Consider the following 14,869-nt stretch of genomic DNA (forward strand, 5'->3'; position numbering starts at 1 on the left):
TGCTTGAAAAGTTTATGGTAGGTATGATGTGATGAGATGGCCTACAATGGGCATGTGGCCAACCGGCGACTGCTAGCAGCAAATATCTCCAACGGCCGGTGACACTAGATGGGAAGACCTCTGAGTTACTACAGAGAATTCTTTCCCAGGTGTCTGGCTGGTGGGTCTTGTCCACATGTTCAGGGCCTAACTGATCGCCATATTTGGGGTTGGGAAGGAATTTTCCCCCTCGGTCTCATTGGCAGAGACGTGGGAGTTTTCGCCTTCCTCTGCAGGGCACGGGTCACTTGTAGGTTTAAACTAGCGTGAATGGTTGATTCTCTGTAACTTGAAGTCTTTAAACCATGATTTGAGGACTTCAGTAACTCAGCCACAGGTTAGGGGTCTATTATAGGAGTGGGTGGGTGAGGTTCTGTGGCTTGCAATGTGCAGGAGATCAGACTAGAAGATGATCATGATGGTCCCTTCTGACCTTCAAGTCTGTGTGTCTGAGTATGTCGCCATAAGAGGAAGACAGACTATTCACATCACCTGTTTAGAAAGGGGTGAGGGTGGTCTAGTAGCTAAAGCACGGTGCTGGGAGCCCTAGTATTCTTAACTCTGCCACTGACCTGCCATGCAACCTGACAAGTCACTAACCTCTCTGTGCTCCCATTTCCCATCTGTGAAATGGGACAGTATATTTTACCTACCTCCCCATGGGTGCTGAGAGTCGTCATTAAGGTCTGTGAAGTGTTTTGGGAGCCTTGGCTGAAAAGCACTATGCAAGTGCGACCTTTACTACTAACCTCCATGTTTAGTGTTGTAGCCATTGCTCATTCTATAGCTCTTCTGTTTATCACGGGTTCAGGTGACTGTTTCGCAGTGTACTGGCTGATGGTTCGGTAGGATGTTGGTGGAGTAACTTCAGTTATTTTATATTGACAGCAATTATCCCCACACAAGGGCCAGCTGCTGACTCGGATCTTTTCTAGAGTCTCATTAGGTTAAAGGCGGCTTTGTGAGCACCATCTTCTTACCCATCGCAAGAGAACACTCACATTGTATTAAAGCAGTGCAACGTTAGCAAACCAATTTAAAGTTGTACATCTAGGAATGAAAAACGTCAGCCACACTTAGGACTGGGGCCTCTATCCTAGGAAGCAGTGACTCTGAAACGGACTTGGGGAATCCTCAGCTGAACGTGAGCTCCAGGTGCGGCACTGTGCCTAGAAAGGCTAATGTAGTCACAAGTTGTATAAACAGGAATATGGAGTGGGGAGGTTCTGCATTTGCTACTGGAGTGACCGCTGCTAGAATACTGTGCCCAGTTCTGGTGTCCTCAGTTCATGATAAATTGGAGAGAGTTCGAAGAGCCATAAGAACGGTTAAAGAACATGCCTTCCAGTGATAGACTCAAGGAGCTCCATGTATTTAGTTTAACAAAGAGGAGATTAAATGGTGACTTGATCAAAGTACCTACACAGGGAACCAACGGTTGATAATGGACTCTTCAATCTAGCAGACCAAAGATACCCAGTGGTGTTCCACCTATTTAGGCAATGCATATACTGCATGCTCCAAAATTTACAAAAAATGTGGACTAACTGGCAGCCTGTGGGCTGGTTCCAGGCCACAGGATGATCCCAAAAACATAGAACAAAATGGCGCTTTTTGCACAGCGTCCCCTCGGACACACTGTACATGTGAGGTCATAGCACATGGAGGATGCCATTTGGTGGGCTGTCACTAAAAAAGGTGGGACCGCTTAACGCATGCAAATGTTGGATCGACACGTCCATTGACAGAACAGAGCTAGTGACGCAAACTCTTCATCAAGCTGGAAAGTTTAGTGTAAAGTTTGTTCACTAGAAAGTTGTGGCATCACACCACTGGGTATAGCACAGTCCAATGGCTGGAAGTTGAAGCTAGACAAATTCAGACTGGGAAACAAGACATGAGTTTTAGCAGTGGGGTAATTAATCATTGGAACAACCAGTGATTGTGGTGGATTCTCCATCACTGGCAATTTTTAAATCATGACGGGATGCGTTTCTAAAAGATCTGCTCTAGTTCAAACAGGAATTAGCTCAGAGCAGTCCTATGGTTTTGTGTTTTACAGGAAGTCCGACTAGATGATCACAGTGGTCCCTTCTGACCTTATAAAATATTAAGTTATAGCACCTTACGTCTAGGTGTGTCCCAAAGCAAGTAACAGACTAATTTATACAAGTATCACTCATCCACTATTAAATGCAACAGCCGTTTTCACCTTCAGTACTACGTAACAGGACTGTGGAGGAAACTGAATGCTCTACTGGGCACTCTATAGAGCCTTGCATCCAGTCTCATGGTAGTTCACAAATATTCATTAATAAATTAGTTTCCAAACAGGCCTATGCGTGATTGCCCAGGGCTCCTAAACAAATGTTGCCATCTCTCTATTCAGCTTCCTGTCCCGGGTTAAGTCAGAGGACTAGGGAGAGTACAGTTACTATTCCTGTGCTAAAAGCATAAGGGAAGTTTCTTCCTGCACTGTCCCAGGAGCCCCCCTCTTCCCCACAATGTTGTAATGACTGAATTCCCCATTGCTGAATCTACCGTAACCGCTGTCCTACCTGCCCTCTCCTCCTCCCCACACACACACTTGATGCACAGGGCCAGGCCAAGGATTCTGGAGTGGGTAAGTATTTTGGATACACCCTCAACTTAACTGATTCCTTTTACAAAATGTAGGAAGAAGGAAGTTTCAGGTCTTTCTCCACGTTCAAGCTGTAGATGCTTGTGTTCGGTTTATATTGATTTACTAAAAGTATATTTACGAAAAATAAATGCAGCGATTCTTCTTGACATTTGTAACTTCCTCAAAGCCAGAGCTGAAGGCCTCCTCTGGGCCCTCCCAGTACCCCTACAATGTGGGCAAGTGTCATCCCTATTTTACAGAGGGAGAAATGGAAGCACAGAAAAGGTGCCCAAACCTCAAATGTCAATTAATGGTGGGTGCCCAATTGAAGACATCTGTGGCTGACTTTTCTTTTTTCACCTTACAGGCAGTGAGCAACTAGAGCATCTATTGACTTCAAGTCCTAGATGCATCAAGTTGACCTCCCCAAGATTATGCCCAAATTTCAAAAGCCACGTGATCTATGCCCAAAGTCCCACAAGCAGTCAGTGGCAGAGCTAGAAATGCAACTTGACGTCCCCCTGTCCTGTACCTTAATGACAGTCCAAAGCGCAGGGTGAAATTGGTTAGCCAGAATTTAAACCTGGATTAAATACCTTTGTATAGTCCCTAGAGATCAGGATCTTGTCCAAAAGCTGAGATGGCACCTGCACAGCAATCAGCGTCTACCCTGGGGCTTCAGATAAAGTTCTAACTCCAAGGAGAAAGTGCCACTCCTTGATCTGGAATCATCAATGCCACTTCCTGCAGCACCACAGATGACCGATTTACTTTGGAAGCCTGCCTCCCTCGACTCCATTGACCCAACCCTGCTTAGCTGAGGAGATGGCCTGGCTGAATGCTGCTGATATCCAAATCTAACTGTGAAATTCAGAGGCAGACAGGCAGCCTAAGTAACTAGTCTCCTGCCCACTCCACCTACTCAATCCTGCTGGGTCAAGAAGTTCAGACAACTGCTTTCAAATGGCTCTGGGGCATTTATCACAAAGGCTTCCCCTTGCCTCTGAAGTTTCTCCCTAGGACATCCTGCAGCGCTTTCTGAATCTCTCTGACAAGAATCAGAGCAGCATGTCTGTAGAATGAGGGGAAAAGATGAAACTCAGACTGTCTTTAAAGTCCATTTAAATATGTGGGGTTTTTTCACTTGATTTGTGAAAGTGCAGTTAGGGGATGTAGGAGGAGATCAATTTAAATAAGGGGAAGCTGGGATGGATGGCGGGGGGGGTGTTCTAGCCTTCACACCAGACTCTCAATGCGTCAAGTTTCCTTTAAAACTGGAGGTAGCAACCACTTGGGTTGAATCTGACCAGTAATTCTGGGCTCTGGGAACAAGCTAAGAACTAAATTCAGATTTTCAAAGGGCTTGTCTTGCAGAGGAAGTGAGCCACACCTGACAGATGAGGAAGCATTGGGCTGCCTAGGGAGGAGGATGGGGAGGAATTGATAGGAAGGGAAACATCATTTTGCAATAGCAGGTGTGAGTAGTATGGACAGCGAGAATGTTAGGGTAAGACACAGCACTTCTATGAGGCACCATTCAATAGTCACTGAGAGCAAATGGGAGGTTAAAGGCCTGTCTGCTCTACACAGATAACCAAGTTTAAACTTGTTTTTCCCTTCCCTTGCGTGGACCGAGGGACGTACTGGCCGCTGCTTCCAGCAGCTCCCGTTGGCCTGGAGCAGCGAACCGTGGCCACTGGGAGCCACGATCGGGCGAACCTGCAGACACGGCGGGTACACAAACCGGCCTGGCCCGCCAGGGGCTTTTCCCTGCACAAGCCGCAGAACAAGTTTGGGAACCACTGTACTAGACTAACTGATGTAGTTACCACTGGGTAAAGTGAGGCACAGAGAAGTCATTAACAACCACCTCGGTCTCGACTCAAATGTAGTACCAAAGAAATGAGGTGGGCGTGTAACCAGCATTATGGGTCCTGCCAACACAAGGACCCTAACAAAAAGGGTTCCACTTGACCGTAAACTCAAGATTACTCTGCAGGTGACTGGAGCAAATTCTGCATCCCTTTCAGATTAAAGCAGTCCAATGGAAAAACCGGCAATAGATCAGCTAGCTACATAAAGGAGTCTTCTTATATACCATTCCCCTCTCCCTGCTTCACTTCACATGGCTTCTGCATCTTACAGCAACCGCAGCCTAATAGAGACGGGGATTGGGTTCTGCTCATTGTAGACATTGCACCAGATGCAGAGCTCAACAAGTTTGGATGCAGGGGATTAGCTGGGGCCTAGCTATCGGCTGTAAACCGAATCTGCAGCACTTTGCACGGCTCTACACTTGCATACTCTTTGAATGCACACTGGGATTTCTGGGTTAAGAAACAGCATCTTTCTGTAGCCTCCCCTTGGTAATCCAGCCGAAAGACCAGCACAGCAGGAGAGAGGAGTTTGATACAGCAGGTTGCGTAAGCCCTTGTACTTGTTTTTCAGGCCTACTAGCAGCAGGAGAACTGTGCTCTGAATAGAAGAAACTTACGTAATGTAATGTCTGATGTAACAGCCTCGTCAATAGCCCTGCTTTTGCTAGGTGTTTTTACCATGCGCTAAAGAGGCTTGTGCTTCACTAGTAAAAAGACTTTCAGCCCTTAAAGGCTCAAACATACAATTCAGGCCCATTCTCCCATAATAGACAAATAGGGTTTGAAGCATTTTACAAATTTTAGATCTTTTAAGTGGACAACTTCTTATCTGCACCGGCCCAGGATCAAAGGTCACTGCAGGAGGTTGGGTCAATGGGGTCAGACTAAAAGAGGCTGCTGTTTAAATTGTTTTTGGACTAATAAGTTCGGTTTCCATGGATAAGATTATTCCTGGGTGCAGTTTAGCAGTGGGCTTAGGTCAAGAATGCAGTAAGCACCATTTAACATCTGAGCCACGAGAGCAAAGTGTGCATGGGATACAAGAAGGGGCTTGTTAAAGCATAGATGAAAGGTATTAATGCCCATACCCCCATCTGCCTACTGCTAACAGGTCAGGTGGAATGCAGCTATCTTCTCTAAGCAACCTACACTTGAATCCTTTGCTTTGAAGTGAGATGTTCTCAGACTTTTCAGCATCTGCGTTTGGGAGACCACCTGGGTAACAGGAGCTGTCAGTGCAAATGCAGCACAGGCTGCCAGTTGCTGAAAGTCATTACTGTTGGGCATCTGTGGACTTGCTGAAGCAAGCTGGCACTTGCCATCCAGTTCCTAATAAACAGGCATCCACGTCACTATCGCGACAAGGTACCTGGAAGCCTCCCCTTTGGCAATCTCAGCGGGGACTGCAGGAGAATGGGTTGGGGGGGTCCCTCTAGGTCAGGTTGGTGGGGCAGCCTTGCACTCGCATTGTCTTTGCTGTACCCATTCTATAGAGAAGTAGATTTCATTCTCAGGGACGTTGATCTTTCACTAGCATTAAATCTGTGGGCATAAAAAAAATTAATGGAGATAGCCTATCTCCTAGAACTGGAAGGGACCTTGAAGGTCATTGAGTCCAGCCCCCTGCCTTCACTAGCAGGACCAAGTACTGATTTTGCCCCAGATCCCTAAGTGGCCCCCTCAAGGACTGAACTCACAACCCTGGGTTTAGCAGGCCAATGCTCAAACCACTGAGCTATCCCACTAAAAATAAGTGTGTGTGTCTATGTATGTAACAAACTAATTAGAAACACATGTGAACTAGGACATTCTAGATACAGATCCAAATTCTCCCCAAGTTAGGTGAGGGGTTGGATCCAAGGCTCCTTTTCTGTGCCAGTAGAAAGACAGGTTTTGAGCCCAAATTCAAATCTGAATTTAAGGGTACGTCTACACGGCAACTAGACACCTGCGCCTGGCCTGTGCCAGCCGACTGGGGCGGAGGCTAGAGCCTGGGCTCCAGGACTCTGGGAAGTCCCAGAGCTCAGGCTCCAGCCCGAGCCAGGAAGTCTACACAGCAATGAAACAGCCCCACAAGCCTGGGCCAGCCATGCGTTGTTCTTTGCTGTGTAGACATACCTTAAGCTGCTTGAGCCCAGAAGGGTTTAGAGCCATGGTTCCAGTTTGGATGCCATCTCTAACAGTGGTTTAGAACATACCGTGTTCCTTGGCTCACTACCTAAAACAAAATTGAAAAAGACCTTAAAGCCTTTGAAATCTTTCTTGATATTCTGATTAAAGTAACTTCAAAGGGGATCTGAGTGTAGCAGTCCCTGAGGGAAAAGGTCGAGCTAGCGAAGGAGAACTGGAGTGATGTGGTGTTGTGTGTTGTTTTTAAATATATCAATAGTTTTCTAATCTTCTTTTCTCTTTTCTATTAGATCTTCATGGGGATTTTTTAACACTTACTTTGCGTGATCAATCTCTTGCTATTATTAAATGACTGTGTGTTTAAGCTTCAGTAAGTATATGTGAATAATATACTGGTAGTTAGAGATTTTAATGAGACTCCATGTATATTAATGTGACTTTGGGACCCCTCACACTGCAATAGTGTCCCTTGCACAGTGACTGTTCATGGTTTTACAGTTTAGCGGATTACCTCAGACAAACACCTCCACAAAACTCAAAAGGTAATAACAAAATGTTTTTTTAAGTACATCAGAAGCAGGAAGCCTGCGAAACAACCAGTGGGGCCCCGGGACGATCAAGATACAAAAAGAGCACTTAAAGACAATAAAGTCATTGCAGAGAAACTAAATGAATTCTTTGCTTCAGTCTTCATGGCTGAGGATGTTTGGGAGATTCCCAAATCTGAGGAATTGTCACAGATTGAAGTGTCATTAGAGGAGGTTTTGGAATTAACTGATAAACTTAACAGTAACAAGTCACCAGGACCAGATGGCATTCACCCAAGAGTTCTGAAAGAACTCAAATGTGAAATTGCAGAACTATTAACTATGATTTGTAACCTGTCCTTTAAATCAGCTTCTGTACCCAATGACTGGAAGCTAGCTAATGTAACGCCAATATTTAAAAAAGGCTCTAGAGGTGATCCCAGCAATTACAGACTGGTAAGGCTAACGTCAGTACCGGGCAAATTAGTTTAAACAATAGTAAAGAATAAAATTGTCAGACATGTAGAAGAAGATAAATTGTTGGGCAAAAGTCAACATGGTTTCTGTAAAGGGAAATCATGTCCTACTAATCTATTAGAGTTCTTTGAAGGGGTCAACAAACATGTGGACAAGGGGGATCCAGTGGACATAGTGTACTTAGATTTCCAGAAACCCTTTGATAAGGTCCCTCACCAAAGGCTCTTACGTAAATTAAGTTGTCATGGCATAAGAGGGAAGATCCTTTCATGGACTGAGAGCTGGTTAAAAGACAGGGAACAAAGGGTAGGAATAAATGGTAAATTTTCAGAATGGAGAGGGGTAACTAGTGGTGTTCCCCAAGGGTCAGTCCTAGGACCAATCCTATTCAACTTATTCATAAATGATCTGGAGAAAGGGGTAAATAGCGAAGTGGCAAAGTTTGCAGACGATACTAAACTGCTCAAGATAGTTAAGACCAAAGCAGACTGAAGAACTTCAAAAAGATCTCACAAAACTAAATGATTGGGCAACAAAATGGCAAATGAAATTTAATGTGGATAAATGTAAAGTAATGCACATTGGAAAAAATAACCCCAACTATACATACAATATGATGGGGGCTAATTTAGCTACAACTAATCAGGAGAGAGATCTTGGAATCATCATGGATAGTTCTCTGAAGACGTGCAGCGGCAGTCAAAAAAAGCAAACAGGATGTTAGGAATCATTCAAAAAAGGATAGAGAATAAGACGGAGAATATCTTATTGCCCTTATATAAATCCATGGTACGCCCACATCTTGAATACTGCGTACAGATGTGGTCTCCTCATCTCAAAAAAGATATACTGGCATTAGAAAAGGTTCAGAGAAGGGCAACTAAAATGATTAGGGGTTTGGAATGGGTCCCATATGAGGAGAGATTAAAAGAGGCTAGGACTTTTCAGCTTGGAAAAGAGGAGACTAAGAGTGGATATGATAGAGGTATATAAAATCATGAGTGTGTGGAGAAAGTGAATAAGGAAAAGTTATTTACTTGTTCCCATAATATAAGAACTAGGGGCCACCAAATGAAATTAATGGGCAGCAGGTTTAAAACAAATAAAAGGAAGTTCTTCACACAGCGCACAGTCAACCTGTGGAACTCCTTGCCTGAGGAGGTTGTGAAGGCTAGGACTATAACAGGGTTTAAAAGAGAACTAGATAAATTCATGGAGGTTAAGTCCATTAATGGCTATTAGTCAGGATGGGTAAGGAATGGTGTCCCTAGCCTCTGTTTGTCAGAGGGTGGAGATGGATGGCAGGAGAGAGATCACTTGATCATTACCTGTTAGGTTCACTCCCTCTGGGGCACCTGGCATTGGCCACTGTTGGTAGACAGGATACTGGGCTGGATGGACCTTTGGTCTGACCCAGTATGGCTGTTCTTATGTTCACAGTCATTTAACAAGTGCCACACACTAATCAAATTTAACTCATACATGGGCAGAAAGACAGATGTGAATTTGATGGGGCAGTTGCTACTATTAATTATTCAGCAAGGCTTGGGAATGAAACTGTTAAAGTGGAGAGAACTCAGTAGGTTGCTGTTGACAAACCAGTGCGCTCTCATAAATGATAATCACCTGCCATGTTAGGAAAAGCTTTCTAACTGTAAGGGTAGCTTAGGTAAGCACTGGAACAGATTACCTAGGGAGGTTGTGGAATCCTGGTCATTGGAGGTTTTTAAGAACGGGTTAGACAAACAGCTGGCAGGGATGATCTAAGTGTACTTAATCCTGCCTCAGTATGGGGCAGATGTGACCTTGAGGTCCTCTCCAGCCCTACATCTCTGTGATTGCCTGTTTTTCTGTGCAAGGGAGGGGGTTACTAGTTAACTGTGTGTCTATAGGATGTTGGAAACTTCCAATGGAAGCCACCTCTCCCGCACCAACTGTCCCACACCAGTGGTTTTCAACTTTTTTTCATGTGCGGACTCCTAACCAATTTTGAATGGAGATGCAGACCTCTTTGGAAATCTTAGATCTAGTCTGCGCCTCCCCTATCCCCCTCCCCCCCCCCACCACCAACACCAGGGGTCTGCAGACCACAGGTTGAGAGCCAAGGTCCTACAGTTCTGTGAAATAGCACTTCGGACAACAGCCTGTTCAGTGATTTACTGTAACAAGGCCAGACCATGGTTGTAGGTAATCTTACAGAACTGTGCAATCTTGGTCTAGCAGTCTCTATACAGGGTCACCTTGTATTTGATACAGCGCATTCCTGTGCTTTTCTACTTGGTGAGCACATCAGGCGCACTGTGGATGAGGGACTTTACCTGCACTCCCATTTGTAAAGATTGCTAAAATGAGCGACGGAGGTTAACTCCTATTTTATCCAAAATGGCTCAGTCTACGGCATGAAGCTAGACGATTAGCTTCTCTGCAGGTAAGCTCCTGCGGAGTGTCTAAATTCTGCAGGACCTAACTTCCTATTTCCACAACGCTCTAATTTTACAGTGGTTTCTAGTGTCCTCTCCAAGACCTTTGTAAAATCTGAACTGTCCTGTAATACCTACCTTGGAGAGGGTGCTCTCTTTAGCGGCAGCTTTCATCCAAGACATTCTTATTGCTTTACAGGTGTTACAAAGTACCAGGATGGAGCACTTTAGGAGCAGAGAAAATTGTTGGGGTCTGATGGACAACAGAAGGACTCTCCTTAGGAAATATCATGTCCACGGGGGAAAACAAAGCCAGGCAGATGGTATTGAAGCACAAAAGTGGATTTAAACAAGGATTTAAAGTGGGAGACGGAGAGCGTTCAGAGAGCAGAATATGAGAGCCTGTGCCAACTGTAGAGCGGGAGTGTTCAACCCGATGCGATGCTTTAAGTGGGACAAGGAAACTATGGGCCCAGTTTCGTGAAGTCCTAGACACCTTCAACTCCAGTTGATTTCGTCGGGAGTTCAGAGTCTTGCAGAGGCCTGACGGAGACAGTTAACAGGAAGGACTGGGAGGAAGTGAGAGGTAAGTAGAGTGACCTCAGGTAAGGCCTGTGACTTTGACTCTGACCTAGCAAAAGGCGGGACCATAGCAAAGGGAAATGGGGTGGCAGAGGGTAACCTCATGGCATCCTCTTAGCAGCAGTATAGACTCTGCTTGAGGCAATCACCTCGCACCAGTCATTTTTACTTCGAGAGTAGGTATGGTTTCTGCAAAGAAAATATCAAAGGAGAGAGAAGAGAAACTGCCTTGCTGTCTTCCCTGGAGGATTTTCCTCCTCCTTTGAGGGCAGCAGTGATTTATATTTTAGGAATAGGTCTTTTGCCCTTGAGAATGTGATTTCTATATCATACAATCTCCCAAATCACAGGGGCAGACTGATCCAAGTTCTTGTGTTATTGGATATCTCCGTGTGCTGCAGCCACCTTCTCTCAGAACCTGCCCATCTGGAAAAGTCCGAGAGAGAGAGAGAGAGAGAGAGAGAGAGTGTGTGTGTGTGTGTGTGTGTGTGACCATCCAGTAGAACTGAATATCGAACTATATTTCTGCTATAGAATTTTATAGGATGTTCCTAAACATCCACAGAAATATTTTATTACACAAAAAGTCTATAATATTTAGCAGAGAATGTCTGTAGTCTCCTCTTGGTTCCATCATTATTACATTCTAGAGGCCTCTTCCACAGGGGTAGACAGACCTCTGTCAGGTGCAGTGGCCCCATGATTTGAAGTACACATTCACAAGGTGCAGCTATAGGATTGCGCGTAAATGTAAAACCCTTGTTAATTTCTTCAGCACTGCTGGTGTTTGAGGCTGCACAGTGTGAAACAGAATGGTGATTTTGACAGAATCCACGGAAGAACATTTTGTGATCTGCTTAAATGCCATAAAAATATTGGTATCTAAGCTCCAAGGAAACTGAACAAGACAGTCCCTTTTGGTTTTAATTCAGGGCATTTCTCTGCAGCACAGCCTAGAGAGGTTGATGATGTCAGATTCTTTAAACTAATTGAGCTATTGAACCTGGTTTTGGAGGGTAGCTGAACAGCTGATGCAATGAAGGGGAGGCAGATCTTTCTTGTTAGTGGCATCCCATAAAGCCCCTGACAGAACTGCACAAGCTCACGAGTTACCAACACAGGAGAGGCTTCCCTGCTTGAGGGATTTAGCACTTTTAATTTTGGTCCCAAATACTTATAACAGCAAGTTGTTTCAATAGCCAGAGTTACAGCCTAATAGAAGCTTATTGTACAAATGGTGTTGGTTTTAGGAGGGCATCCAAAAGCAAGGGTTGGATTCTTGCACTGGTCTTTTAGGGAGGAAAGTGGGTATTTACTGACCAAAATGCCCGTCTGGGAATCCACTGGAAGGTGAAGGTACCAGCATTAACACTGGGCATTGAGAACGACCTAGAAACCAATGAACGCAAAAAAAGAATTGGCACTCGGACATTTACTGTCCTTAGCAGCAGGAGGCTCTCCTCAGATCACCTCTGCAAGGTCTTCACTCCTGAGCCAAATGAGGGAAGTCACATGCTATACTAGAATTGATACTTTGGAAGTGGGAGGAGGATTATAAACATTTACAACAAGTGTATTTACTGTTGTTTTAAGAGTAACCACAAACACAGTTCAACTCAACAGCCTAGAGGAAGGAATCAGGCCAAAACTTACCTCTGTTGTTTCCTCCTCTGAGCTAAATAGCAGTATGTAAAAATAAGGAACAGTAGAGCAAAGGTGAATAGGCTGCTCCCATATTCTCCCTCCTAAGACATGAACTAAAGGACACCCAATGATATTGAAAGACAACACAAGCTTCAATTAACCAGACAGTCACAAGATATAGTTGGGGCCATGAGCTCTGGGTGAACCAAAAAAGGATGAAGCATTTCTGTGGCTGATGATGAGATCAACCATGATATTAGCATAAAAAAAGTAAGAGGCTGGACTTATGCCCTAAAAGCTGAGGATTTATATCACTTCTATCTGCTTAGGGCTAGGGAGAAACCTCATTGTTGTTTTACAATATGCAAGAAACCCTGTATTGGACAGGCTCCTAGATGAGAGGGTCTCCTGGTCCAACTCCATGTGGCAGTTCCTAGGTACTGAGTTTGTCAAGCAGTGCTGCTTCCTTCCTCACTGTATGATTGAGAGAGACACACCTTGGTATAAAGGGTTTCTCCCAGACATACGGGGATATTTTTTGCAGCTGCTTCCTGTTCAAAGTGCTGGCAGCAGAGAGAGTCTGCCCCTGCCACAAGCGTGTTTGTAGTTCAAAGCAACAGGGAAGGGGCTGTATTTTCCTTTGTAGGTTCAAAACTTGATTTTTCAAGGGGCTCAAATTTTGCTTGGTGATAAATCTGGTACAATTAAGAAAAAGCCACCACATTCTGGATGTTTAAATCCAGACGTCACTTAGGAATCCAATAGAAATGGTCCTGAGCCAGAACGGCAGCTCACCCCTGAACTCTGGGGACATTTGGTTCTAGAGTGAAACATTTCAACTTGCGCTCATTGCTATTGCTGAAAACTTAAAAAAAAAAAAGCTTTATTCTGTGCTCTGGAATTTGTATTCCATTGTGAGTATTCAAAGGGCTGGTTTAGCTCCTTGTTTACTGCCACCGAATGCTTTAGGGGATTATTAAACATTTAAGCCTTTGTAAAAACCAAGTCTTTAGATATGAACAGCCTGGAAAGATCTCTCCCCTTTCTTCAGAGAGCCTTTGGCAAAGATGGGGTTTAGACACATACCTATAAGTGCTTTGAGCTTCCCAATACACACACATTCCTAAGGTTTTACTGGTAAAAGGGAATATACCCGTGGGGATTAATTATTTTTGGTCTCCTCGTATTCCAAGCACCTTTGCAATTCTGCTAAGGTTTGTAGTTTCCACTTTATGAAGTCTAGAAATGCTCCCCCCATTGTTAACCCACTTTACTGTCTAAATCAGAGGAAGACAGAGCCAGCCGTCTTCACAGGAGGCATCTCAGTGAGAAAGAGGCTCCTAGAAAGAGTGTGGTGTAATAGTTAGTGTATGTACAGAAGGACTGAGGTTGGGGGACAGGAGGGGATGCCATTACAAACATTGAATCTATCTCCCCTTGTAAGTATTCTCACACTTCTTATCAAACTGTCTGTACTGAGCTATCTTGATTATCACTTCAGACGTTTTTTTCTCTTACTTAATTGGCCTCTCAGAGTTGGTAAGACAACTCCCACCTGTTTATGCTCTCTGTATGTGTGTATATATATCTCCTCAATATATGTTCCACTCTATATGCATCCGAAGAAGTGGGCTGTAGCCCACGAAAGCTTATGCTCTAATAAATTTGTTAGTCTCTAAGGTGCCATTAGTTATAATGAATGTTTAGATCAATCTAATCGGTTAGTGCAACACTATATGCTGACATACTAAAGCACTAAGAAAGTACCGAGTAAGCGCAGCTGGGTTCATCTAGTCCAGTATCCTGTTTCTGAGAGGGGCTGGTGCCAGCTGCCTTAGAATAAGGTGCAAGAAACCCTGCAGTAGGTGATTACAGACTAACCTGATCATAGGGTAAGTTTCTTCCTAACTATTAGTGGCAGTTGCAGTAGGAAGGCGATGGGGAACGCCCCAAGCTGAGCCCTAAGAGAAGAAGCGGATGGCCCTGCATACTAGATCAGATCCAACTATAAGCATGGTCTAAACAAGCAGGTGCTCTTGGAAAACCCAGGAGACTTGCCAGCAATTAAACGAGTGAAACTGCTAGCGACTTGCACAAGTCACTTAGTGTATGTCAACATGGCAAAGAAAAATCCGCAGTCTCGGAGCCTGGGTTAGCTCACTGGGGCTCAGACTGCAAGGCTAAAAATAGCAGTGTATGTGTTCCCACTTGGGCTAGAGCCCAGGCTCCAAGACCCTTGCCTACTTTGCTATTTTTAGCCCAGCAGACCAAGCACCATGAGCCCGAGTCAATTGACCTGGGCTCTGGGACTTGGCACCGCATGTATTCCTCTGCAGCATAGGCATACTCTTCCCTTCCGTGCCTCGGTTTACCCAACTGTACAGTGGGGCTTATACCCACTTTACAAGCATTTTGAAGTAATTAAGGATAGGAAATTTCATTGCAATTTGCAGAGGAGAGGTGGTGTTAACTATTAAACCCATCCCCACAGCCTGCAAGCAATCAGGGGAGTAACCCCAGCCAACCACAGGACTCTAGGAAATCTGATGT

At 44.6% G+C, this 14,869-nt stretch overlaps 1 protein-coding gene and 1 long non-coding RNA gene across 2 annotated transcripts in view; one reads left to right on the forward strand and one right to left on the reverse strand.

Annotated features, from left to right (window-relative positions):
* Positions 1 to 14,869, forward strand: part of LOC135976622 (uncharacterized) — an 84,121-nt gene that overhangs the window by 56,827 nt on the left and 12,425 nt on the right. Inside the window, exon 3 of the long non-coding RNA XR_010593916.1 lies at positions 10,293 to 10,679. This is a non-coding gene — a long non-coding RNA (uncharacterized LOC135976622). The remainder of the gene's footprint in view (positions 1 to 10,292; positions 10,680 to 14,869) is intronic.
* LRRC75A (leucine rich repeat containing 75A) overlaps positions 1 to 14,869 on the reverse strand; it is a 181,918-nt gene that overhangs the window by 9,030 nt on the left and 158,019 nt on the right. The gene's annotated exons all lie outside the window — the stretch shown is intronic.

The sequence above is a fragment of the Chrysemys picta genome, chromosome 19 (assembly GCF_011386835.1).
Source record: "Chrysemys picta bellii isolate R12L10 chromosome 19, ASM1138683v2, whole genome shotgun sequence".
Classification (NCBI taxonomy): domain Eukaryota; kingdom Metazoa; phylum Chordata; order Testudines; family Emydidae; genus Chrysemys; species Chrysemys picta.